The sequence below is a fragment of the Dasypus novemcinctus genome, chromosome 30 (assembly GCF_030445035.2).
Source record: "Dasypus novemcinctus isolate mDasNov1 chromosome 30, mDasNov1.1.hap2, whole genome shotgun sequence".
Lineage (NCBI taxonomy): Eukaryota > Metazoa > Chordata > Mammalia > Cingulata > Dasypodidae > Dasypus > Dasypus novemcinctus.
Window position 1 is genome coordinate 19,911,639 of NC_080702.1, and position 24,944 is coordinate 19,936,582.

The 24,944-nt window shown below is 38.8% G+C and overlaps 1 protein-coding gene across 2 annotated transcripts in view; it reads right to left on the reverse strand.

Moving 5' to 3' along the window:
* The window catches only part of LOC131276696 (zinc finger protein 705F-like), a 215,363-nt gene extending 190,815 nt beyond the window's left edge, over nt 1-24,548 (reverse strand). The window contains exon 1 of one of the 2 annotated variants that reach the window (XM_058290213.2): nt 24,476-24,548. The gene's annotated coding sequence lies outside the window, so the exon portion shown is untranslated. The remainder of the gene's footprint in view (nt 1-24,475) is intronic. The other variant, XM_058290211.2, reaches the window with a different exon arrangement.
* Nucleotides 24,549-24,944: the final 396 nt, after the last annotated feature.

The following is a 24,944-nucleotide window of genomic DNA, read 5'->3' on the forward strand; positions in this document are numbered from 1 at the left end:
GTGGTTCGAGAAGATCAATAAAATTGACAAACCCTTAGCTAGATAAACAAAGAAAAAAAGAGAGAAGATGCAAATACACAAAATAAGGGAAGTGGACTTGGCCCAGTGATTAGGGCATCCATCTACCACATGGGAGGTCTGCGGTTCAAACCCCGGGCCTCCTTGACCCGTGTGGAGCTGGCCCATGCACAGTGCTGATGTGCGCAAGGAGTGCCGTGCCACACAGGGGTGCATAGGGGGCTCCACACACAAGGAGTGTGTCCCATAAGGAGCGCCGCCCAGCAGGAAAAAAAGTGCAGCCTGCCCAAGAATGGTGCCTCCCACACGGGGATCTGACACAACAAGATGATGCAACAAAAAAAAACACAGATACCCGTGCCGCTGACAACAATAGAAGCAGACAAAGACGACGCAGAAAACAGACACAGAGAAGAGACAACTGGGGGCAAGGGGAGAGAATCAAATAAATGAAATAAATAGATCTTTTAAAAAATACACAAAATAAGAAATTAGAAAGGTAATATCACCACTGACCACACAGAAATTATGAATATTGTAAGAGAATAGTTTAAAAAACTATATGACAACAAGAAGGACAACTTAGATGAAATGGACAAATTCCTAGAAACACATAAGTATCCTATATTGATGAAAGAAGAAATTCGTTATCTTAACAAGCCTTCACATAAAAAGAGATAGACTCAGTCATTAAAAACCTCCCAACTAAGAAGAACCCTGGGCAAGACAGCTTCATAGGTCAATTCTACCAAACATTCTGGAAAGAAATAACAGCTATCTTGCTTAAACTCTTTCAAAAAATCAAAAGAGTAGAATGTCTCCTAACTCCTTGTATGAAGCCAACATAACCTAATAACAAAGCCAAAATAAGTCACCACAATAAAGGTAAATTACAGCCCAATGTCTCTGATGAATCTAGAAGTGAAAATGCTCAAAAAAAAAAGCTTGCTAATTGGGGGGTGAGTGGAATGCAGGAACCTCTTAAATTATTTAATGTAACAATTTGGGGATCTACATATCAATAAAAAAGACAATTTAACTAAAAATATATGTAAAAATTACTAATTAATTGTATTCAACAACACATTAAATGAATTTTACATCATGACCAAGTGGGTTTCATTCCCGGTATGCAAGGAAGGTTCAACAGAAGAAAATTAATTAATATAATACACCACATAAACAGATCAAAGGAAAAAAATCACATGATATCTACAGATGCAGAAAAATCATTTCACAAAAATACAGAACACTTTCTTGATAAAAACACAGCAAAAGATAGCAATAGAAGAAAACTTTCTGAATGTGATAAAGGATTTACATGAGAAACCCACAGTTAACATCATTTACAATGGTGAAACTCTAAAATCTTTCTCTCTAAGATCAGGAACAAGACAAGGATGCACACTATCACCTCTCTTATTTAATCTCGTGTTAGAAAGACTTCCCTGGGCACTGAGGCAAGAACCAGATATAAAAGGCATCCAAATTGGAAAGGAAGAAGTTAAAATTCACTATTTGTACATGACATGATCCTTTACATAGAGCACCCTGAGACGTCTACAACAAAGCTTCCAGAAATTATAAATGAGTTTGGTAACGTTGTAGGATATAAGATCAATACACAAAAAACAGTAGCATCATGGATAATGAACAACCTGAAGAGGAAATCAAGAAACAAATACCATTTACAATAGCAAATTAAAAAAGTAAAGTACCTAGGAATAAATTTAACTAAAGATGCAAAAGACTTAAACACAGAACTACACAACACTGTTCAACGTAATCAAAGAAGACTTACATAAATGGATGAATATTCCCTGTTCAGGGATAGGAAGACTAAATATCATTACAATATCTAGCCTACCCAAACTGATCTACAGATTCAAAGCAATCTCAATAAAAATCAACACAGTGGTGCTGACTGAAAATCAGCACTTGTAAGGAACAGCTTCTTTCCACCCAGGTAGGATTGGAGGTCTAGCCTAAAACCCAGTCCCACCTCTGGCAGGGAAGAAGCTGGGGGAACTTGCACTGCCTCCCTGGGAAGCAGCAAGCCACACTGCAGAGGTTGGTGCCCATCCTACCTTAGGGGCACAAGCTGCCTCAGGAACTATTCCATGGCTGGTGTAGGAAATTCCATTTCCCATAAACAGTGGAGGAAGAGACAAATGTCCACTGACCTCAGATACTGATTAGTGGACTCAGCCGGTTAAAGCATAATCCTAGAGCCAGCTGGAGCCTGAGCCTGTCAAGTGGGAAAGAGTCCAGTAGCTGCCATCTTGACTCTGCCCCCAGCATGAAGGGGAGCCTCGCTGACTGTAATCCAGTGAAGTTAGGGACAGGCTTCTTTCCACCAAGATTGGACTGCAGCCCTAGCCTGGGCTCCAGCCCCACCTCCAGCACAGAGGAAGCTGGCAGGACCTGCACCAGGCTCTCCAGGCAACTGCAAGTGCTCTCTGCTGGCAGAAGATGAATAGTCAGACACCTGGGGCTGAATCCCTGCACCCCAAGAGAATAGGGGAGGAGCTAGGTATCCTCGGCCTCTCCAGGCAATGGCAGGAATTTTCAGCCCACAGAGATTTGTTCAGTGCCTTTTAGCCCATCTCCACCTCTGTTCCCCAACAGGATAGGAGGGGGTTGGTGTTGCCTCAACCTCTCAGGGCAACAGTTTGGGGCTTCACAAGTCTGGCTATTGGGCATGTGTGGCTCCACCTCCATTCCCAACAGGAAAAGAGATGGACTGTGTTTGCCTAGCCTCTTTGGGTAACTGCAGGAGATTTTGGCCCACAGCTGGTCTGGTGGGTATTTATAGATGCAACCTCACCCCCTCCCCCCCCATAGGAAAGAAGGGGCTGGTCTTTCCGCAGTCTTTTTGGGCAATAGCAGACCTTCAGCCTCCATGGGATGGACTATTGGATGCCTATGAATCCATCCCCACCCCCAAAAGGATAAGAGTGTTTTGGTGTCTCCACAGCCTCTCTGGAAAATGGTGGGAACCTCAGTGAACAGGGTCTGTACTGTCAGGTGTCTGTGGATCCAAACCCATGCCTTAATAAGATAGAAGGGGGCTGGTGTTTCCTCAACCTCTCCAGGCAATAGCAGGTATTCTCAGCCTAAAGGGACTGAACTGTTGAGCACCCATAGAACCACTTCTGCCACCCAATAGGATAGGAGGTACCTGGTGCTTTCTCAGCCTTTCCAGGCAATGATAGGTAATTTCAACCTAGAGGACTTAACTGTTGAGCATCTGTGGTTCTGTTCCCATCCCCTAAAGGGCAGAAGGGACAGCACTCCCTAAGCCTCTCTGGGCAACTTCAAGCATATCTGACCCACAGAGATTAGATTGTTGGCCACAGTAGAAGGTCCATTCCCACTCCAAGTAGGGACAGGGTCTGGTGATACATCAGTTTACTGAGCAACTGTGGTCATTTTGGAGTATAGCTCCATCCCTGCCTAAGGTAGGGGAGGAAGGGGTGCGAAGCTTAATCAGGGCCTCTGGGTGACTACAGACAGTCTTGTGCAAAACTGGGATTATAATACATGGCTACAGCTCTGTCCCTAGCCATGAGAGAGGACAAAGTTGGGAGAAATTTCATCAATTCCTGGGGCAACGTGGGCAGCTTCAGCCTCCATAGCTTGCAGCACCAACTAAATCCTTGGTTCCTACTACACAATCAGAAAGGGAGAAAAGATAATAAATCCCTAAACTAAAGGGAGAAACTGCACCCAGAATAAATACATCTAGCAAGTCAGATGTGCAAACACCAAAAAATAACAATCCATACCAAGAAACAGGAAATGATGGCCCAGTTAAAGGAACAAGATAAACCTGCAGATGACATAAAGGAGTTGAGACAACTAATCTTAGATGTTCAAACAGATCTCTCAATAAATTCAGTGAGATGGCTAAAGTGATTAAGGATATTAACTAGACCTTGAATGAGCACAAAGCAGAATTTGAAAGCATACACAGAAAAATAGCAGACCTTATGAGAATGAAAGAAGCAATAAATAAAATAAAAAATACATGGGAGGCATATAACAGATTTGGGGAAGCAGAAAAAAAGATCGGTGAGCTTGAAGACATGACCTCTGAAAGGGAACAAACAAAAGAATAAATGAAGAAAAGAATGGAGAAAGTTCAACAGGGTCTCAGGGAACTAAATAACAGCAAGAGACATGTAAACATACATGTCATGGGTTTCCTAGGAGGAGAAGAGAAGCAAAGAAGTGCAGAAAGACTATTTGAAGAAATAATGGTAGAAAATTTCCCAACCCTATCAAAGGACATAGATATCCATGTCCAAGAAGCACAACGTATGCCCATCTGAAGAAATCCAAATAGACCAACTGTGAGACACATACTAATCAGAATGACAAATGCCAGAGACAAAGAGAGAATTCTGAGAGCATCAAGAGAAAAGCAATGCATAACATATAAGGGATACGTAATAAGATTAAGCACCAATTTCGCATCAGAAACCATGGAGGCAAGAAGGCACTCATATGATATATTTCAGATATTGCAGGAGAAAAAACTGCCAGCCAAGGATTTTATACCCAGCAAGATTATCTTTTAAAAATGAGGGTGAGATTAGAATATTTACAGATAAACAGAAATTGAGAGAGTTCATAACAAAAAGACCAGCTTTCCAAAAAATACTAAAGGGACTGTTAAAACCTGAAAAGAAAAGACAGGAAAAAGAGGCCGGGAAGAGACTCTATAAATGACAACTGTATCTGTAATAGTAACTACAAGTGTCAAATATAAAATGACAAACAAAATGCAAAGATCAAAATGGATGAAAAAAGAACTGCCTTTACAGTAATAACATCGAATGTTAATAGATTATACTCCCCAATCAAAAGACATAAACAGGCAGAATGGATAAGAAAATATAAGCCATCTATATGGAGTTGCAAGAGACTCACCTTAGACCCAAGAATACCAGTAAGTTGAAAATGAAAGGCTGGAAAAAGATATTCTATGCATGCAATAACCAAAAAAATAGTTATATCAGATGATACAGACTTTCAAAGCAAAACTGTTATTAGAGAGAAGGACAGACATTACATATTAATAAAAGGGATGATTCGCCAGGAAGAAATAATAATCATAAGTATATATGCACCTAACCAGGATGCCCCTAGATACATGAGGCAAACACTGGCAAAACTGAAGGGAGAAATAGACAACTCTACAATAATAGTGGGAGACTTCAATACACCACTCTCAGCAAAGGATAGAACACCTGGACAGAAGATTAGTAAAGAAACAGAGAGCTTAAATAATATGATAAATGGACTAAACCTTATAGACATATACAGAACACAGCCCCCAAAACAGCAGAATATACATTCTTTTCATGTGTTCATGAGTCTCTCCAGGATAGACCATATGTTGGGACACAAAGCAGATCTCAATAAATTCAACAAAATTGAAATTATACAAAGCACTTTCTCTGATCATAATGGAGTAAAACTGGAAATCAACAAGTGGAAATAAAGGGAAAATTCACATATATACGGACATTAAACAACACACTCTTAAATAATCACTTTATCAAAGAAGAAATTTCAAGAGAAATCAATAAATATCTTGAGACAAATGACAAAGAGAATACAATATAGAAGAACCTATGGGATGCTGCAAAGGCACTGTTGAGAGGAAAATTTATAGCCCTCAATGCTTACATTAAAAAAAGAAGAGCTAGCTAAAATCAATGACCTAACTACACAGCTGGAGGAAATAGAAAGAGAACAGCAACCTAATCCTAAAGCAAGTAAAAGGAATGAAATAACAAATATCAGAGCAGAAATAAATGAAATTAAGAACAAAAAACAATAGAGAAGATTAACTAAATCAACAAACTCTTACCTAAACTAACTAAGAAAATGAGGGAAGGTGCAAATAAATGAAATAAAAAATGAAAAAGGGAATCTTACTACTGATGCAACAGAAATGAGATCATAAGATGACAATATAAATAACTTTATGCTAAAAAACTAGACAATTTAGATGAAATGGAAAAATTCCTAGGAATGGACAATCTACGTTGACACTAGAAGAAATAGAAGAGCTCAACAAACCAATCACAACTAAAGAAATTGAAACAGTCATCAAACAACTCCCCAAAATGAAAAGCCCAGGACCAGTGGTTTCACAGGTGAGTTCTATCAAGCATTCAAAGAAGACTTAATACCAATCTTACTCAAGCTCTTACAAAAAATTCAACAAGAAGGAATGCTACCAAACACATTCTATGAAGCCAGTATCACTCTAATACCAAAGCCAGATAAAGATATTACGAAAAAAGGAAAATTACAGACCCATTTCTCTAATGAATACAGATGCAAAAATCCTCAATAAAATACTTGCTAATTGAATCCAACAACACATTAAAACAATTATCCATCATGATCAAGTGGATTTTATTCCAGGCATGCAAGTCTGTTTCAACACAACAAAATCAATCAGCATAATACACCGCATTAATAAATCAAAGAAGAAAAATCACCTGATCTTATCAATTGACACAGAAAAGGCATTTGACAAAATACAGCATCCTTTCTTGATAAAAATACTACAAAAGTAGGAATTGAAGAAAATTTCCTCAACATGATAAAGGCCATATATGAAAAACCCACAGCTAACATTGTACTCAATGGTGAACAACTTGTCAGGGACAAGACAAAGGTGCCACTGTCACCACTGTTGTTCAATATATTGCTAGAGGTTATATAGCTAATCAGGCAAGAAAAAGAAATAAAAGGCATCCAAATTGGAATGGAAGAATTAAAACATTCACTACTGACAGATGATATGATTGTATATTTAGAAAATCCAAAAAAAAAAAAAAACTACAACAAAGCTGCTAGAGCTAATAAATGATTTCAGTAGAGTGTCAGGATACAAGATCAATACACAAAAATCAGTGGTGTTTCTATACACTAATAATGCACAATCTGAAGGCGGGGCAAGATGGCATTTGAGTAAGTACACCATCATCATTTCTCTTACAAAAGACCGGTTGTGTGGTGACAGTGTCCTACCAGAGCAGGTTGGTTTGGGAAACTGCAGGGCAGGAGGTGTCTGGACATCAATCTGGCAAGACTGAAGCAGAAGTGGTGTTTGCTCAAGATAGAACTGTGGGTTTCTAACACTGAACTTGGAAGTCTTCCCCCTAGGGCTAAGGGCCACAGCGTTCACTGAGAACTGCTGGCTCTCGGGCGGAGATTCCAAGCCCCATGTTTCCCAAATGTGTGAACCCCAAACCTGTGTCCCCTGAACTCCCATGGCCCACATTTCACAGACCTACATACTCCAAGTCCTCATGTTTCTGGGCCTCTGTTTCCCAAGTCCAGCACTCCCAGAAATCTGGCATTGCCCTACCCCTCCCATCATGGACTAACTCTGGGAGTGGGAGGGTTTAGGTGGGAGGTGAAGAGGGGCCAAGGAGTGGAGGTTCAATTTTCTGGTTTCCTCCTTTTATTGAGTTTGGAGGAGCATATCAGCCGATTTCCAGAGAGTCTAGGAAGAGAGGAGAGGTGAATCCAGTGAGAGCCCAATTTACCTAAACACCATGAGATGGGAAACTTGGTTTGAGAGAAGGTGGAGTCATAAAATTAACTAGCCTCCTTGTAGCACACCTAAGGGAGAGGGACAGTAGGATGTGCTTTACAAGCTTCTAATAGCATATTTAGGGTTTCTGACAAGAGGTAGGTTCTCTCTCAAGAAATTAAGAGTCATTTTCTCAGGTGAGTTGGTTCACCAGGGACCCATTTGAATTTCCTACAGGAGCCTTTATGCAGCCTTCCTGCTGCCTTGGGAGAGAGGAAAGTGAGGAAGGGAAAAAAGGGGAAGGTCAGACCCCTAAGGCGTTTATTCAAATGCAAAGAGGATTCTTTGCCTGAGTCCTTGTCAGGTCTTTTTGTCTTCTTGTTTTTTCTTCCTCTTTATCCCCACCACCATCTTTTTTTTTCTTCCTTTTTTTCTCCCCTCTCTTTTTCTTCTTCTGCTTTTTTTATTCTTTCTTTTTCTATTTTTTTCTTTTTTTTTAATATTAGTGCTGCAGGCAACATTTCTTATTTGCTATGCTTCCTCATCCTCAATTTTCTCTTTTCTCTGCATACTGATTTTGGCTACCAAAGCAATCCCCTTTCCTTTACATCATTCTCTCCTCCACCACTTCCTGCTTCTCTTAAATCCCACCTCTCTCTGTTTAGCCCCCAATATTCCTGACTTTTTATCTCTAATACCTCGAATCTGTTCTCTATCATTTATTCACTCTTTATATTATTGTCCTCCCTTTTCTTTTTCCTTCTATCCTGACCACACTGACCTTTGAATTCATTGTACATTCATCCCAATATTCAGTTTAATATATTATAGGTACTCCACTTTTTTACAGTTGTAACTATACACAGCTTCCATGAGTTCTATATCCATTCTCCTAGATCTCACATGGTTCTTCTGCAAACATTCACTATCAATACTGCTATGTTATTTTTCTTTTCTTACTCCTTTTGCTGTCTATGGACCTAATATTTTCCTTCAAGGAACCTAGTCAACAACAAGGAAATAGAATAAGAAGAAAAAAGTAACAAAGAAAAGTCTTAAGACACACACAAAAACAACAAATAATTAAAACACAAGACCAGAATAAGAAGACAATCAACAGAATAAAAAACAAGATAAAATGATGACCAGATAACAACAAAAAACTACTAATAATCAGGAAAACATGGCCCAGTCCAGTGACCAAACTAAAAACCAGGAAGAGAAGTGGAACATTGAACAATTAAAGTTCCCAAAACATGTATCATGGACCGATTCAATAAAGTGAGGGACAAGATTAAGCATATTAAGAAACACTTAGAGAGCGTACAGAAGAAATTGTGACCATGAACAAAAAGATCATAGAGATGATGGGGATCCATAGCACAATCCAAGAAATCAAAAATACACTCTAAGCAAATAAGAGCAGATTTGAAGAGGCAGAGGAAAGAACTAGTGATGTGGAAGACAGTACATCTGAAATCAGATAGTAGAATTAATCAATAAAAAGATAGAAAAAATCCAGCAGGGACTTCGGGACCTGACTGACAATGCAAAATGCACAAATATCACATTGTAGGCATCCCAGAAGGAGAAGAGAAGAGAAAGGGGACAGAAGGTGTGTTGGAGGAAATCAGGGCTGAAAACATCCCACATCTATTGAGGGAGACGCATGTACATGTCCAGGAAGCACAATGCACCCCGAACAGCATAACTCCCAACAGGCCTACCCCAAGACATATATATACTTCTCAAATTATCCAATGTTCAAGACAAAGAGAAAATACTAAAAGCAGCAGGAGAAAAGAGAACCATCAAAAGCAAGGGAGGCTCCATAAGATTAAGTGCTTGTCTCTCATCTGAAACCACGGAGGCAAGAAGGCAGTGATATGACATAATCAAGGTACTAAAAGAAAAGAATTTCCAACCAAGAATACCTTATCCAGCAAAGCTAGCATTCAAAAATGATGGAGAGTTCAAAATATTCACGGATAAACAAAAGTAAGAGGGTATGCCAACAAGAAACCTGCCCTTCAAGAAATACTAAAGGGAGTTGTGCAGGAGGAAAGAAAAAAACAGGAGAGACAGAGTTAGAGGACAGTGTAAGTACAATCAAAACTACAAAAAGAGAAAAAAATTCAAACAACATAAGACAAACACAAATCCAAAGAAAAGATTCCTAATATAAGTAATTCCTTGAAAATAATAACACTAAATATCAGTGGATTAAACTCACCTGTTAAGAGACACAGATTGGAAGATTAGATGAGGAAATATGACCCATCTATAAGTCGTCTAAGAGAAACTCATCTTAGATCCAGGGATTCAAGGAGATTGAAAGTGAATGGCGGGAAAAAAAAACTTACAGGCAAACAATAACAAGAAAACGGCAGTAGTAGCTATATTAATATCAGACAAAATAGACTTTAAATGCAAACAATTGTGACAGACAAAGATGGACACTACATATTAGGGAAAGGGATAATCATTCAAGAAAAAAGAATAATCATAAACATTTGCACCCCTAACAAGGGTGCCTCCATATACGTGAGGCAAACACTGGAGAAACTAAGTGAAGGAATAGATACCTCTACAATTACAGTGAGGGACTTTAACACACCACTATCACCATTAGACAGAACATCTCAAAAGAGAATCAATAAAGAAACAAAGACTTTGAACAATATATTAGAGGAGCTGGACCTAACAGACATATACAGAACATTACAACCAAATACAGCAGGATATACATTTTTCTCAAGTGCACATGGATCATTCTCCAAGATAGACCACATGCTAGGCCACAAAGAAAGTCTCAATGAATTCAGAAAGACTGAAATCATACATAATTTCTCTGACCACAGTGGAGCAAAGCTGGAAATCTGCAAGGACCAGAGACCCAGATTTGGCACCAAGATATGGAAGTTAAACAACAAAATCTTAGAAAAACAGTGGGTCAAGGAGGAAACCTCAACAGAAATCAATAACTATCTTGAAACTAATGAAAATGATAACACAACATATCAAAACTTATGGGATGCACCAAGAGCTGTACTGAGAAGGAAATTCGGAGCCATAAACTCATACATCAAAAAAGAAGAGCTAAAATTGAAGAACGAACTGAACGATTGGAGGAATTAGTAAAAAAAACAAACTAACCACAAAGAAAGAAGAAAGAAATAATAAAGATCAGAGAAGAACTAAATGAAATAGAAAATAGGAAAACACTCAAAAAAATAAACAAAACAAGAGAGCTGGTTCTTGGAGATCAATCAAAAATGACAAACCCTTAGCTAGACTAACAAAGAAAAAAAGACAGAAGATGAAAATACACAAAATAAGAAATGGGAAGGGTGATATTACCACTGACCCCTACTGAAATAAAGACTATCATTAAGAGGATACTTCAAAAGACTGTATTCCAATAAGAAAGACAATTTGGTGGAAATGGACAAATTCCTAGAAACACATAAGCAGTGTACATTGACAAAAGAAGAAACTGATGGTCTCAACAAACCAATCACAAGTAAAGAGAATCAGTTATTAAAAACTTCCCAACTAAGAAGAGCCCTGGGGCAGATGGCTTCACAGGTGCAGTCTACAAAACATTCCGGAAAGAAGTAACATCAATTTTGCTTAAACTCTTCAAAAAAATTGAAATCGAAGGAACATTGCCTAATTCATTTTGTAACACCAACATTACCCTAATACCAAAGCCAAACAAAGAAACCACAAGAAAGGAAAATTAAAAACCAGTCTCTCTAATGAACCTAGAAGTGAACATCCTCAACAAAATACTTGCTAATCGTATTCAAAAATACATTAAACAAATTATACACCATGACCAAGTAGGCTTCATTCCTGGTATGCAAGAATGGCTCAATATAAGAACACCAATTAATATAATACACCATATAAACAAAATGAACGGGAAAAAAATCACATGATCCTATCTACAGATGCAGAATGACAAAATACAACACCCTTTCTTGATAAAAACACTGCAAAAGATTGGAATAGAAGGAAACTTTCTGAATATGATAAAGGGTATATGCGAAAAACCCACAGCCAACATCATTTACAAAGGTGAAATCCTAAAATCTTTCCCTCTAAGATCAGGAACAAGACAAGGATGCCCACTATCACCCCTTCTATTTTAACACTGTCTTAGAAGTACTTGCTCAAGCACTGAGGCAAGAACCAGATATAAAAGTCATCCAAACTGGGAAGAAAGCAGTTAAAATTTCTCTATTTGCAGATGACATGATAATATACATAGAATACCCTGAGAAGTCTCCAGATAAGCTTCTAAGGACTTATACATGAGTTCAGTAAAGTCACAGGGTATACGATCAATGCACAAAAATCAGTAGCATTCTGTACACCAATGATCAGCAATCTGAGGAGGAAATCAAGAAAGAAATACCATTTACAACAGCAAATAAAAAAATCAAATACCTAGGAATAAATTTAACCAAAGATGTAAAAGACGTATACACAGAAAACTACACAAAACTGTTCAAGGAAATCAAAGAAGACCTAAACAAATGGAAGAATATTCACTGTTCATGGATAGGAAGACTAAATATTATTAAGATGCCTAACCTACCAAAACTGATCTAGAGATTCAATGCAATCCCAATAAAATCAACACAGCATTCTTTAAGGAACTAGATAAACTCTGAAATTTATTTGGAAAGGAAAGAGGTCCCAAATAACCAAAGACACATTGAAAAATTGAAAAAGAAAAATGAAACCAAAGGAAACACACTACCTGACTTCAAAACATACTACAAAGCTACAGTAGTGAAAATGGCATGGTATTGGCACAAGGATAAAAACACTGAGCAATGGAACTGAATAGAGAGCTCTGATATAGATCCTCATATATACAGTCATCTGATACTCAACAAGGCCACCAAGCCCACTTAACTGGGAGAGAATGGCTCCTTCAACAAATCGTGTCTAGAGAATTGGATATCAATATGCAAAAGAAGGAAAGAGGATTACTATTTCACACCTCATAAAAATACCAACTCAAGATGGATCAAAGACCTAAATGTAAGAACAAAGACCATAAAGACCTAGGAAAACAACATAGGGAAGCACCTACAGGACCTTGTAATAGGAAATGGCTTCATGAACTTCACACCAAAAGCACAAGCAGCAAAAGAACCAATAGATAAATGGGACTTCCTCAAAATTAAAGCCTCTTGCACCTCAAAGGAGTTTGTCATGAAAGTGAAAAGAGAGCCTACACAATGGGAGAAAATATTTGGTAACCACATATCTGATAGTAGACTAATATCCTGCATATATAAAGAACTCCTATATCTCAAAAATAAAAAGACAACCCATTTAAAAAATGGGAAAAAGATCTGAACAGATGCTTCTCCAAAGAAGAAATACAAATGGCTAAAATGCACATGAAAAAAATGCTCAAAATCTCTAGCTATTAGGGGAATTTAAATCAAAACTATAATGAGGGAAACGGACTTGGCCCAGTGGTTAGGGCATCCGTCTACCACATGGGAGGTCGGTGGTTCAAACCCTGGGCCTCCTTGACCCGTATGCTGGCGGCCCATGCGCAGTGCTGATGCACGCGAGGAGTGCCGTGCCACGCAGGGGAGTCCCCCGCATAGGGGAGCCCAACGCGCAAGGAGTGTACCCTGTAAGGAGAGCTGCCCAGCGTGAAAGAAAGTGCAGCCTGCCTAAGAATGTACCGCACACACGGAGAGCTGACGCAACAAGATGACACAGCAAAAAGAGACACAGATTCCCGTGCTGCTGACAACAACAGAAGCGGACAACAAAACAAGATGCAGCAAATAGACATAGAGAACACACAATGGGGGGGGGGGATAAATAAATAAAAAACTCTTCAAAAAAAAAACTATAATGAGATACCATCTTACTCCCATAAGACTGGCAGCTATTAAAAAAAATAGAAGACTACAAGTGCTGTAGAGGATGTGGAGGAACAGGAGCACTCATCCACTGCTGGTGGGAATGCAAATGGGCCCAGCCATTCTGGAGGACTGTTTGGCGGTTCTCAAAAAGTTAGCTATAGATTTGCCATATGACCCAGCAATTCCACTGCTGGGTATATAACCAGAAGATCTGAAAATACGGACACAAACCAATATATGCACACCAATGTTCATAGCAGCATTATACACTATTGCCAAAAGAAGGAATCAACTCAAATGCCCATCGACGGATGAATGGATAAATAAAATGTCATATGTACATACAATGGAACACTACTGACCTATAAGAAGGAATATAATACAAACACATGTGATAACATGGATGAATCTTGAGGACCTTATGTTGAGTGAAGCAAGCCAGGCATTGAAGGACAAATACTACATGACCTCTCTGATATGAAACAAGCAAACTGTGCTGTCTCAGAGAGCTCAAGTCTGGAAGATAGGCTTAAAGGAATCTGGGGGATGAGGAAAGTTGTGAGCTGACACTTACATGGGTGAAGTCTATGACAAGCTGGAAGTTAAGTATTTTTATATGGAAGGAATAAGATGGGGGCATAGGGATACCTTTCGGTGGGACTTTGTGGGATTGAGGGGGTTAGGCTTGGGAGGATGGGTCAGAATACCCAAGGAATTGGGGAGAGGGCTGGGGGAACCATTGAATATGGGGGAATGTCAGGTATATGGTTGAAACTATACTGTTGAGAAAACTATTTAGAAAATATAATAACGAAGCATCACGTGTTTAAGGTGCTTAAGGGGAAGGCATCTGGTATAGGGGCAAGCTACTAGGGAGTATGTGAGTGATCATTTTGTCATAGTGTGTTATAACATTGGGTGGAGACCCATACAATGATTGTGAAGGTGTACCCACATCCTGGGGAGATCTGATGTTCCCAAAGAGAGGGAATTGTGTCTCCCAAGAGGATTGCTGGCTCCAAATTAGTTAGGGCAGGTGAATATGTCAAGCCCTCAGCATTGCTGCAGTATCTGTAAATCTGGTTCCTTAAGTAGTGAAGACTGAGTGTCAGTGTGCCCTGAGGGGAGGGGGAGAGAGATATAGCATGGACGGAAGAAGGGAACTGGGGGGCAATGGAAGTGATCCACAAGATTATACAATGATGGATATGTCAACTTACATCTAAAGTGTATAAAAGCCTCTAAACTAAAATGTAAACTATAGTGTAAAACATAAGGAAACTGAAAACTTAGAAATTTGTACAGTCTAAAATAGAAAAAATAATGTAAACCAAAATGGAACCATGTTTGATAGCTATGTTTCAAAATTTGTACATACCTGCATCAAATATAACATGAATATGTAAAGAGATCATTGCTGGGGAAAGGGGAAAAGGGTTTAATGTTCGATATCTGGGAGTCCCCAATACTGTGTATGTGAATTACTGTGATCTAAAACTTTTTTGAAGACAAAATAAAAAATTAGAAAAAAAAAAAGGAAGGATGTGGACACTGAGGAAGAAATGAAAATGTCTTGCCACTGTACATACAGGGCAACACCTACTACAGTGATGAAAGGTAAAATGTTAGAAACAAAGCTTTATAATATCTTTCATTTTATGAATACATCAATTTATTTTTATTTTAGTATTTCTAAATTGCTATGTATTCTATTTCTAAACTTTAAACCCATCACTGTATTTCAATTTTCTATTAATTGAATTTGGCAATATATTAAGATTCATTGTTGAAGAAGTTTTGGATCACAGAGAGGTTCAACTGTGGCAGGGGAGGAACTCCAGTGTAGGGTGTTATTGATGGGGGGCACATGGGTGGGGAGGAGTTCTCCAGGGCAAGTATATAGGGAACATAAATAAGTTACAAGGTATGTTGGGTATTTTTGTAGTAGTTACAGTTATAAACATCAACTGTGTAATCTAAGCCCCCTCTTGATCTAGAGGTGGAGGGGACATCACCATCCTGGAGTCCACATAATGGAGGAATAAAATATGGACTATAGTGGACTTACTGATATTCTACTATAAAACTACTGTGATGAGAAATCGAAGAAATTTTAGTATCGAGGAGAACATGGTCACAGTAGTTGCTGAGGACAGGAAGAGGGTAGAAGAGATGTGATGTGGGGGCAATTTTCAGATTTTGAGTTGCTTTAATGATACTGCAGGGTCAGAGCATCTGACCTTTATATATCCTGCCATAACCCACTGAATGTACTGGGGGAGAGTGCAAACTACAGGGTAAACTATTATCTGTGTAGTGCAGCAGTGCCCCAAAATGTCTTCACTGAGTGCGATGAGGGTGCCGCAATGATGAGGGAGGTTGTTGGTGTGGGAGGAGTGGGGTGGGGGGGTATACAGGAACCTCATATTTTTTAGTGTAACATATTTTTGTGATGTATATATCTTCAAATATACAATTTACAAAAATAATGTGGTGCAGAGAGGGGAGTGGGTTATATGGGAATCTCATGTTCTTTCTAAGGTTTTTTAACGTAACATCCCTTATGATCTATTAACTAAAAAAAAAAATTTAAATGCACAATCTGAGGAGGAAGTCAGGAAAAAATTCCATTTACAATGGCAACTAAAAGAATAAAATATTTAGTAATAAAGTTAACCAAGAATGCAAACAACTTGTATTCAGAAAACTGTAATGCATTGCTAAAAGAAATAAAAAAAGAACTAAATAATTGGAAAAACATTCGATGCTCATGGATAGGAAGACTAAATATCATTAAGATATCAATTTTACCCAAATTGATATACAGATTGCAGGGAATCCCAATCAAAATTCCATCAGCATTTTTTAAGCAAATGGAAAACACAATCAGCAAATTTATCTGGAAGGGGAAGAGGCTCCAAATAGCCAGGAACATCTGAAAAAGGAAAAGTGAAGTTGGAGGACTCTCACTTCTAGACTTTTAATCATATTACATAGCGACAGTGGTAAAAACAGCATGATATTGACATAAAGATAGACACATAGACAAATGGAACTGAAATGATCATTCAGAAACAGACCCTCAAATCTTCAACCAAGTGATTTTTGACAAGTCTGTCAAGCTCTCCCAGTTGGAGCAGAACAGTTTATTCAATAAATGGTCTTGGGAGAACTGGATATCCGTAGGCAAAAGAAAGAAAGAAGACCCCTACCTCACACCTTATACAAAAATTAACTCAAAACGGATCAAAGACCTAAATATAAAAGTAAGTACAATAACGCTCTTAGAAGAAAATGTAGGGAAACATGTTCAAGACCTGGTGGTAGGTGGTGGATTCTTAAACCTTACACCAAAAAGCATGAGCAATTGGGGGGGTGGAGAGGGGGGGTGGGGGGGTGGGGTTGAATGGGACCTCACATATATATTTTTAATGTAATATTATTACAAAGTCAATAAAAAATAAAAAAATTAAAAAAAATAAAAAAAGCATGAGCAATAAAAGAAAACATGGATAAATGGGACCTCCTCAAACTTAAACATTTCTGTGATTCAAAGGACTTCATCAAGAAGGTGAAAAGGCAGCCCAGTTAATGGCAGAAAATACTTAGAAACCATTTATCCAGTAAGCATTTAATTTCAATTCTATATAAAGAGATCATACAACTCAACAATAAAAGACAAGCAATCCAATTTTAAAATGGCCAAACGATTTAAAAGGACATTTCTCCAAAGAGAAAATACAAATGGCCAAAAAGCACATAAAAAATGTTCCATATCACTAGCTATTAGGGAAACACACATTAAAACGACGATGAGATATCATCTAGCACCACATAGAATAGCCATTATTTAAAAAAACAGACAACAATAAGTGCTGGAGAGGATGTGGAGAAACAGGAACACTTCATCACTGTTGGTGGAAGTGTAAAATGGTGCAGCCTCTATGGAAGACAGTTTGGCAGTTCCTAAGGAAGCTAAATATAGAACTGCCATATGATCCAGCATTTCCTCTACTAGGAATATATCCAGGAGAACTAAAAACTATGACATGAATAGGCACCTGCACAGCAATGTTCATAGTGGCATTGTTCACAATTGCCAAAAGATGGAAACAATCCAAGCATCCATCCACCAACGAACTGTGGTATATATGTATGATGGAACACTATGTTACAATAAGAAGAAATGAGATTGGGAAATATGGGATAACATGGATGAATCTTGAAGACATTATACTAAGCAAAGTAAGTCAGACACAAAAGGACAAATATTGCATGGTCTCATTAATATGAAACTAAATACAAATAATAAACACATGGAATTAAAACCTAGAGTATAGATTATAAGGAGATAAGAGTAGGGTTGAGAAGAACTATAGATGTCTAATGTATGTAGAAGTTTTAATGAACTTGACTGTAAAAGTGTGGAGATGGATAGAGGTGATAGTAGCACATTATAGTGAGTAACAACTGGTTTATAAATGGGATTGTAACTGAAAAAGGTAGTCTGGGGAAGTAAATACCAATACAAAGAAAGCTAAAGAATAATCTAGGGACTGAACAACCCAGTGAGCCCAGAGGCAGTTGAGAATTGTGGTTAAGGGTACAAATGCAAGAGAGTCCTTCTGTTACCTAGGACAGATGTACATCACTATTGCAGGGTGATGGGAATACAGAGAAACACAGGAAAACTACAATTGGTGTTACCTATAGACTATGGTTAACAGCAGTACTATAACATTCTTGCATTAATGCCAAGGTATACTGTGTTGAGAAAGGAGGTGTGTGGAAAAAATGTGTCAAATGTATGCTATGGACCATGATTGGTGGTAATAGCCTGATGATATTATCTCATAATCTGTAACAAATGTTCCACCAGGGGGTAGAGTTTTATGGGAAATCTATACATCTGTATGATTGTTTTGCAGGTTCCCAATACCTATAACAAAACTACATTAAAAAAAATAGGACGGGTTGGGGGGAAAAATATACCAAATGTAAGATAATGAATATAACTGGTAGTAATATTTTGACAATGCTCTAGCATAGCTTGTAACAAATGTTTCACACCAATGCAAAGAGTTGGTGGAGGGGTGATGTATGAGATCCCTGTGAAATGTTATGTGTGTTTATTTTTTAAGTTCACAATCTTTACTATGCACTTATTGTTTATGTGTGTTCATGTATGAATGACATACTTCAATAAAAAAAATCAACACAGCATTTTTTAATAAACTAGGAAAACAAACTATGAAATTTATTTGGAAAGGAAAGAGGCTTCAAACAGTCAAAGACATATTACATGGGAAAATGAAATTGAAGGACTCACACTACCTGCCTTCAAAACAAACTACAAAGGAACAGTGTTGAAAATGGCATGATATTGACACAAAGATAGACATACTGAACAATGGAACCAAACTGAGAGTTCTGATATAAATTCTCATAAATACAGTCACTTGATATTTGACAAGGCCACCAAGCCTACTCAATTGGAGAGAATGGCCTCTTTACCAAATGGTGCTTGGAGAATTGGATATCCATAAGCAAAATAATGAAAGAGGATTACCATCTCACACCTTATACAAAAATCAACTCAAGATGGATCAAAGACCTAAATATAAGAGCCCAGACAATAAAGATCTTGGAAAACAATGTAGGGAAACATCCACAGTATCTTGTAATAGGAAATGGCTTCATGAACTTCACACCCATAGAACAAAATGCCAAAAAACAAATAGGTGAATGGGACCTCCTCAAAGCTAAAGCATTTTACACCTCAAAGGAGTTTGTCAAGAAAGTGAAAAGACAGCCTACCCAATGGGAGAAACATTTGGTAACCATATATCTGATAAAAGGCTAATATCCTGCACATAAAAAAACACCTATATCTCAAAATTAAAAAGACAAGCAACCCATTCAACAAATGGGCAAAAGATCTGAACAGATGCTTCTCTAAAGAAGAATTATAATTAGCTAGAAAGCACATGAAAAGATGCTCAAAATCACTAGCTTTTCAGGAAATGCAAATCAAAACTAGAATGACAAACCATCATACTCCCATAAGACTGGCAGCTATTAAAAAAACAAAAGACTGAAAGTTTTGGGGAGGGGAAGTGGCTGTGACCCAACAGGTTGGGCTCCCATCTGCCATATGGGAGGCCCTGTGTTCCTGTTCCAGGGCCTCCTTGTGAAGGCAAGCTCACTTGTGCACAGCAGAGAGCCAAAGGCCCATGCACCACAGTAAGCCAACGGCCCACATGCCATGGAGAGCCAACAACCTGCATGCCACAGAGAGCTGGCACAGCAAGGTGACTCAACAAAAGGGAGACAAGCAACCACAGAAGAACATGGAGCCAATGGACACAGGAAGCAGACAGAAGCAAACTGCAAGGGGGGGAGGCAGCAAGGTGATGCAAAATAGGGAGACAAGCAAACATGGAAGATCATATAGTGAATGAAGACAGGAGAGCAGACAGCAAGCAATCTACAAGTAGGGGCAATCAATCAATCAATCAATCTTTAAAATAAATGTGTTGGAGAGGATGTGGAGGAATGGGAACATTTACCCACTGCTGTGGTAATGCAGAAGGATCCAGCTGCTACAGATTTGCCATGTAACACAGCAATTCCATAGTGGGGGATATACACAGAAGAATTGAAAGAAGGACACAAACCAAAGTATGCACAACACTGTTCATCATAGCATTATTCACTACTGCCAAAGGGTGGAATCAACCCAAATTGCCATCAACAGATGAATGTATAAACAAAATGTGGAACATACATACAATGGAATACCACTCAACTATAAGAAGGAATACAGTACAAACACATAGGATAACATGGATGAATCCTGAGGACCTTATGTTGAGTGAAGCGACCCAGGCATTGAAGGACAAATACTGCATGACCTCTCCTTTGAAAGAGCAAACCAAGCTGTGTCAGAGAGCTAGAGACTGGATGATAGGCTTACAGGAAATTGGGGATGAAAGCAAGGTTGTGAGCTGATGTCTACATGAGTGAAATCTATGATAAAGTGGAGGTAAGTAGTTGTACAGGGAAGGGATAAGATGGGGGCACAGGAATATTATTGGGTGGGGCTTTGTAGGTTTGAGGGGGGCTAGGGCTGGATGAGTCAGAAGGCCCAGGGAATTAGGGGGAGGGCTTGGGGAACAGTTGAATACGCGAGACTGTCAGGTACATGGTTGAATAAGGCTGAGAAGACTCTTTAGACAATATAATAAGGAAGGATTATGAGTTTAAGGTGCTTAAAGGGGGCATCTGACACGGGGGCAAGCTTCTAGGGAGTGTGTGAATGCTCATTTGTCATAATGTGTTAAATCCTTGGGTGGAGACTATATGATTGTGAAGGTATACCCACATCCTGGAGAAACCTGATGTTCTCAAACAGGGAATTGTGTCCCTTGAAAGAATTGGTGGCTCCCAATTGGTTTGGGCAGTCTAGTATGTCAAGCACTCAGCATTGTTGCCAGTAACTGTAAATCTGGTCCCTCAAGCAGTGAAGATTGATTGTCACTGTGGGCCCTGAGGGGAGAGGGAGAAAGGTACAGAATAGATAGAAGCCCAGTAACTGGGGGGCAATGGAAGTGCTCCACAAGATCATGTAATGATGGATATAGGACATGTCAACTTATACTGATGTGGGCTATGGGTGGAAGGCTCTTTGTCTCTTCAGAGATAACCTAAGCTGTTTGACTTGTGGGTGTGGAACAGTAAGAGGCTGCAGTCCTGCCATTAGGCACAATTGCAAGGGCTCCAGTCCCAGGAAACAGTTTAACAATGCAAGGACTATAAACTTTAAGTATTTAGGGGAAATGCAAAAACCAAATATGCTAAAAGCTTATCTAGAATATCTGGAGTCCATGCTAAAAGCTTACCTAGGAAGTGGAAGCTATATATGCTAATTAAAGCCTATTGAGAACTGAAACAAAGAGACCACTTGGCCTTTCCTCTCTGGATAAAAGACATTTGAAAATCTTGTTCAGGGCTCGGGATTCAAACAGAAAGCTCCCGAGTCCCGCTCGCCGTCAATAAACCATTTTTCCTTCTCAAAATCATTCCCGAGTCCTGGCCTCTCTATACTCAAATAATTAAACTTCTCTCAAATGCTACAACAATACACAACTGTATAAAACTCTAAGCTAAAATGTAAATTATAAACTAAAAATTTAGAAATTTGTACAGTCTAAAATATAAATCATAATGTAAACCAAAATGGAACCATGTTTGAAAGCTATGTTTCAATATCTGCACATCAGCAATAGCAACTATAACATGAACATGTTAAATGATCATTGCTGTGGAAGGGGAAGTGTTTGATGCTGGATATATACGAGTGCCTTATATAGTATATGTGACTTTTCTGTGATCTAAAAGCTTTTTGAAGACAATATTAAAAATTTGTAAAAGGATATAGACCCTGAGGAAGAATGAAATTGCCTTACCCCTATACATACAGTGCAATACCTATGACAGTTATGAAAGGCAAAATCTCAAAAACAAAGTTTCATATTTTTCATTTTTGATACCCCAATTATTTTTTACTTTTAGTTTTTCTAAACTAGTATGTATTCTATTTCTAATCTTTAAATCTACCATTACTATTTCATTTTCCTACTAATTGAATTTGGCAATATATTATGCTTCATTTTCAAGGAGTTTGGACCACAGAGGGATTCAACTATGGCAGGGAAAGAACACTGGTATGGGGTGTTATTGATTGATGTTGTAGGGACAGATGCTGGACATTATATATCCTGCCATACCCCACTGCATGTAATGGGGGAGAGTGTAAACTACAACGTAAGCTATTATCCACATGATGCAGCAGAGCTCCAAAATGTATTCACCCAATGCAATGAATGTGTCTCAATGATGCAAGAGGTTGTTGATGTAGGAGGAGTGGCAGGGTGGGGTGTGCGGTATATGGGAACCTCATATATTTTTGTAACTTTTTAAATCTATATAGCTACAAAAAATGCATTTAAAAATAAATATAAAAAATAAAGTGAATTGGGAAGAAAAAGACTGCTTTTGCTCAGGATCAATCACTCTATAGTCACAACTGGTCTAGATGATTAAACATATCACAGAAGTGCATGGAAACCTTACTAAAATAATCCATATGCCTCCAAGAACTATAAGTTAACTTAATGCATGTCCACTTTCAGGGTTAAGGTACTCAATTGCAAAAGATTCACAACACAAGTAAATTTTGGTCCTCTCCTCATTTATACTCTGAATACCACAGAACCTTGGATCCAACCGACAAGTGACAGTATTCCTAGTAATGGATCTTTAAACAAGATCACTTTGGATGTACTGATGTTTTGCCAGGCAAAATTTCTATTGTGGAAATTTTATAGGGCTATTCCCTGGGCAGTAAATTGCCTTAATAGCTAGTAAATTCCTGGGCAATGTGCCCTTGGTCTCCTCACAGCCCCTTAGGAGTGTATAATCAATCAAACTTTTCACTGGACTACTAGCCTCAATCTACATTCTCAAGCAAAACAGGATGAACACAGGGAGTTAATAATTCTGATTTTGCCTCTTTAGGCAGATTTTTGCTACTTTGCCATATGCTTAACACAAATGAAAACGGGATTAGATATTTATCGATCACAATAGGAGAAAATAATAAATCTACTACTATACAGCAGCACAGCAAGTCATTAGATTTTTTTGCTTATTTTATTTTAGAAAATAGCATTGCCAAATTTGTTTACTAGGCTGAACAAGGAAGCATTTTGCCATTGCCAACACCACTTCCTCTACTTAAGTTAACTCTATTGGGGAAGTTGTCTCACACATAACACAAAAGCATGAAAAAATTAAAACATGCCATATAGCTTAAAGAGATAAGGCCTTCCTGGTTCAAATCATGGGCCCTAGGCTTAGTAGCATACCATGAGGTGGGCATTCGGGCATTTTTTATTTACAATACTCATTTTAGTCTCCCTGGAGCACTCATTGCTCTCAAGAGTTTTGAATTCATGACATCAGTTACTTGTAAAATAGCAAATGATTTCTTTGTATCTAGAGTGACATAAAAATGATGATCAAGGAAAAACTGACATCATCGTGACTATGTGCCTAATATGAAAACAACCTGTAAGTACTACTCCAAGACCTCAGGCAGTAACTGAAAATGGATACAATACCTTAAATTTTGATTAATAGTTGAAAGCCAGATCAAACTGGAGGAAATTGTTAAAGAAATTAATTTATGCCACAGCTGTTTTCCCTTATACTAAGCCCTCTACCAGCAAACTGAAGCTTAACTAAGGTCCTATCTCTTTGAGGTTGTCATTTCTCCAGAACCCGAAACATAATCACAACTTGCCCTAACCTGGCGGCTTCTTTCCTGTCTTCAGCAGGAAAGTTGATCAGTTTTGTTTATTTTTGTGCAGAATTCTGTCCCCAGTTCCTGTAATTTGTTTAAATTCTCTTCCTCACTCCGTACCCCATTTTCCTTGCACATTTTGTTTCTGAGACCCTCCTCTCACAAAGCAGTTCCGTTTAAGCATCCCCACTATTTTCCTCATGAGGCTTTTCTGCTTTAGGTTTCCTCCCTGCTAGGAAAACCCTGCCTCTGGGTTTCAGATGGAGTTATTCCCGTAAGGTGAGTCCCTCCAGAAAAGTCAATTCTGCAATTAGAATCCCACCAACGGTAACTAGATGGCATTAGCTACCGCCATTCTGCCTCTGTTCACCTCCCCTCCTCCACCGAGGGGCCCTTTTGTTTCCAGTACTCCTCAAAGGCTTGTTTTCCACCCTTGGTCTCTGTGGATGGACTTGGGTCTCCGTGCCTGGATATGCATGGGGTTCTTACTCACAGCTGTGAGTTCTTCTAAAATCTTTTTTTTCAGTGAGGGGCCCCCTCTAGAGAACTCCCACGCATTACATGAGACACATTGAGAGGGAAGGGAAGAGGACCGGCAGGTCATGGATGAAATTTTCCCACCTGGTATTTTTCTCTTTCTTCAATTCAAAGTTGATGGAGTCTTCGTCCAGCTTCTAACATCCTCCAGAGCGCTGGATGATGTCGCTGCCGTTTTTTAAAAGCGTTAACTTCCGTCGCTCTGTTGATGACGTCAACTCTTCGTTAGGCTCAGGGGGACGCTGAGGGACGCAGGTGCTTAGAAATCAGGCCAGGAGCTGAAATCAGCTTAAGCAAAGCATTTAATGAGAGAGAGGGGCCTTAGCAGTAGGACTTGTGGGGATTAGTTCCACCACCGGCACGGGCATGCTTAAGTGATTTATTAAAGCTCGTCTGTTCTTGCTTCAGAGCAAAAATAGCTCTGTCCTCCCTATCTCTGCACAAGCTATTGTTTTTGCTTGAAGTTTGGAAATGGCTTTTTCTTGCATTTTTGCTGGTAGATAAGATGTGAGTCTAGGGACAAGGTTTCTTGTTCCAGGACAAAACATACTTG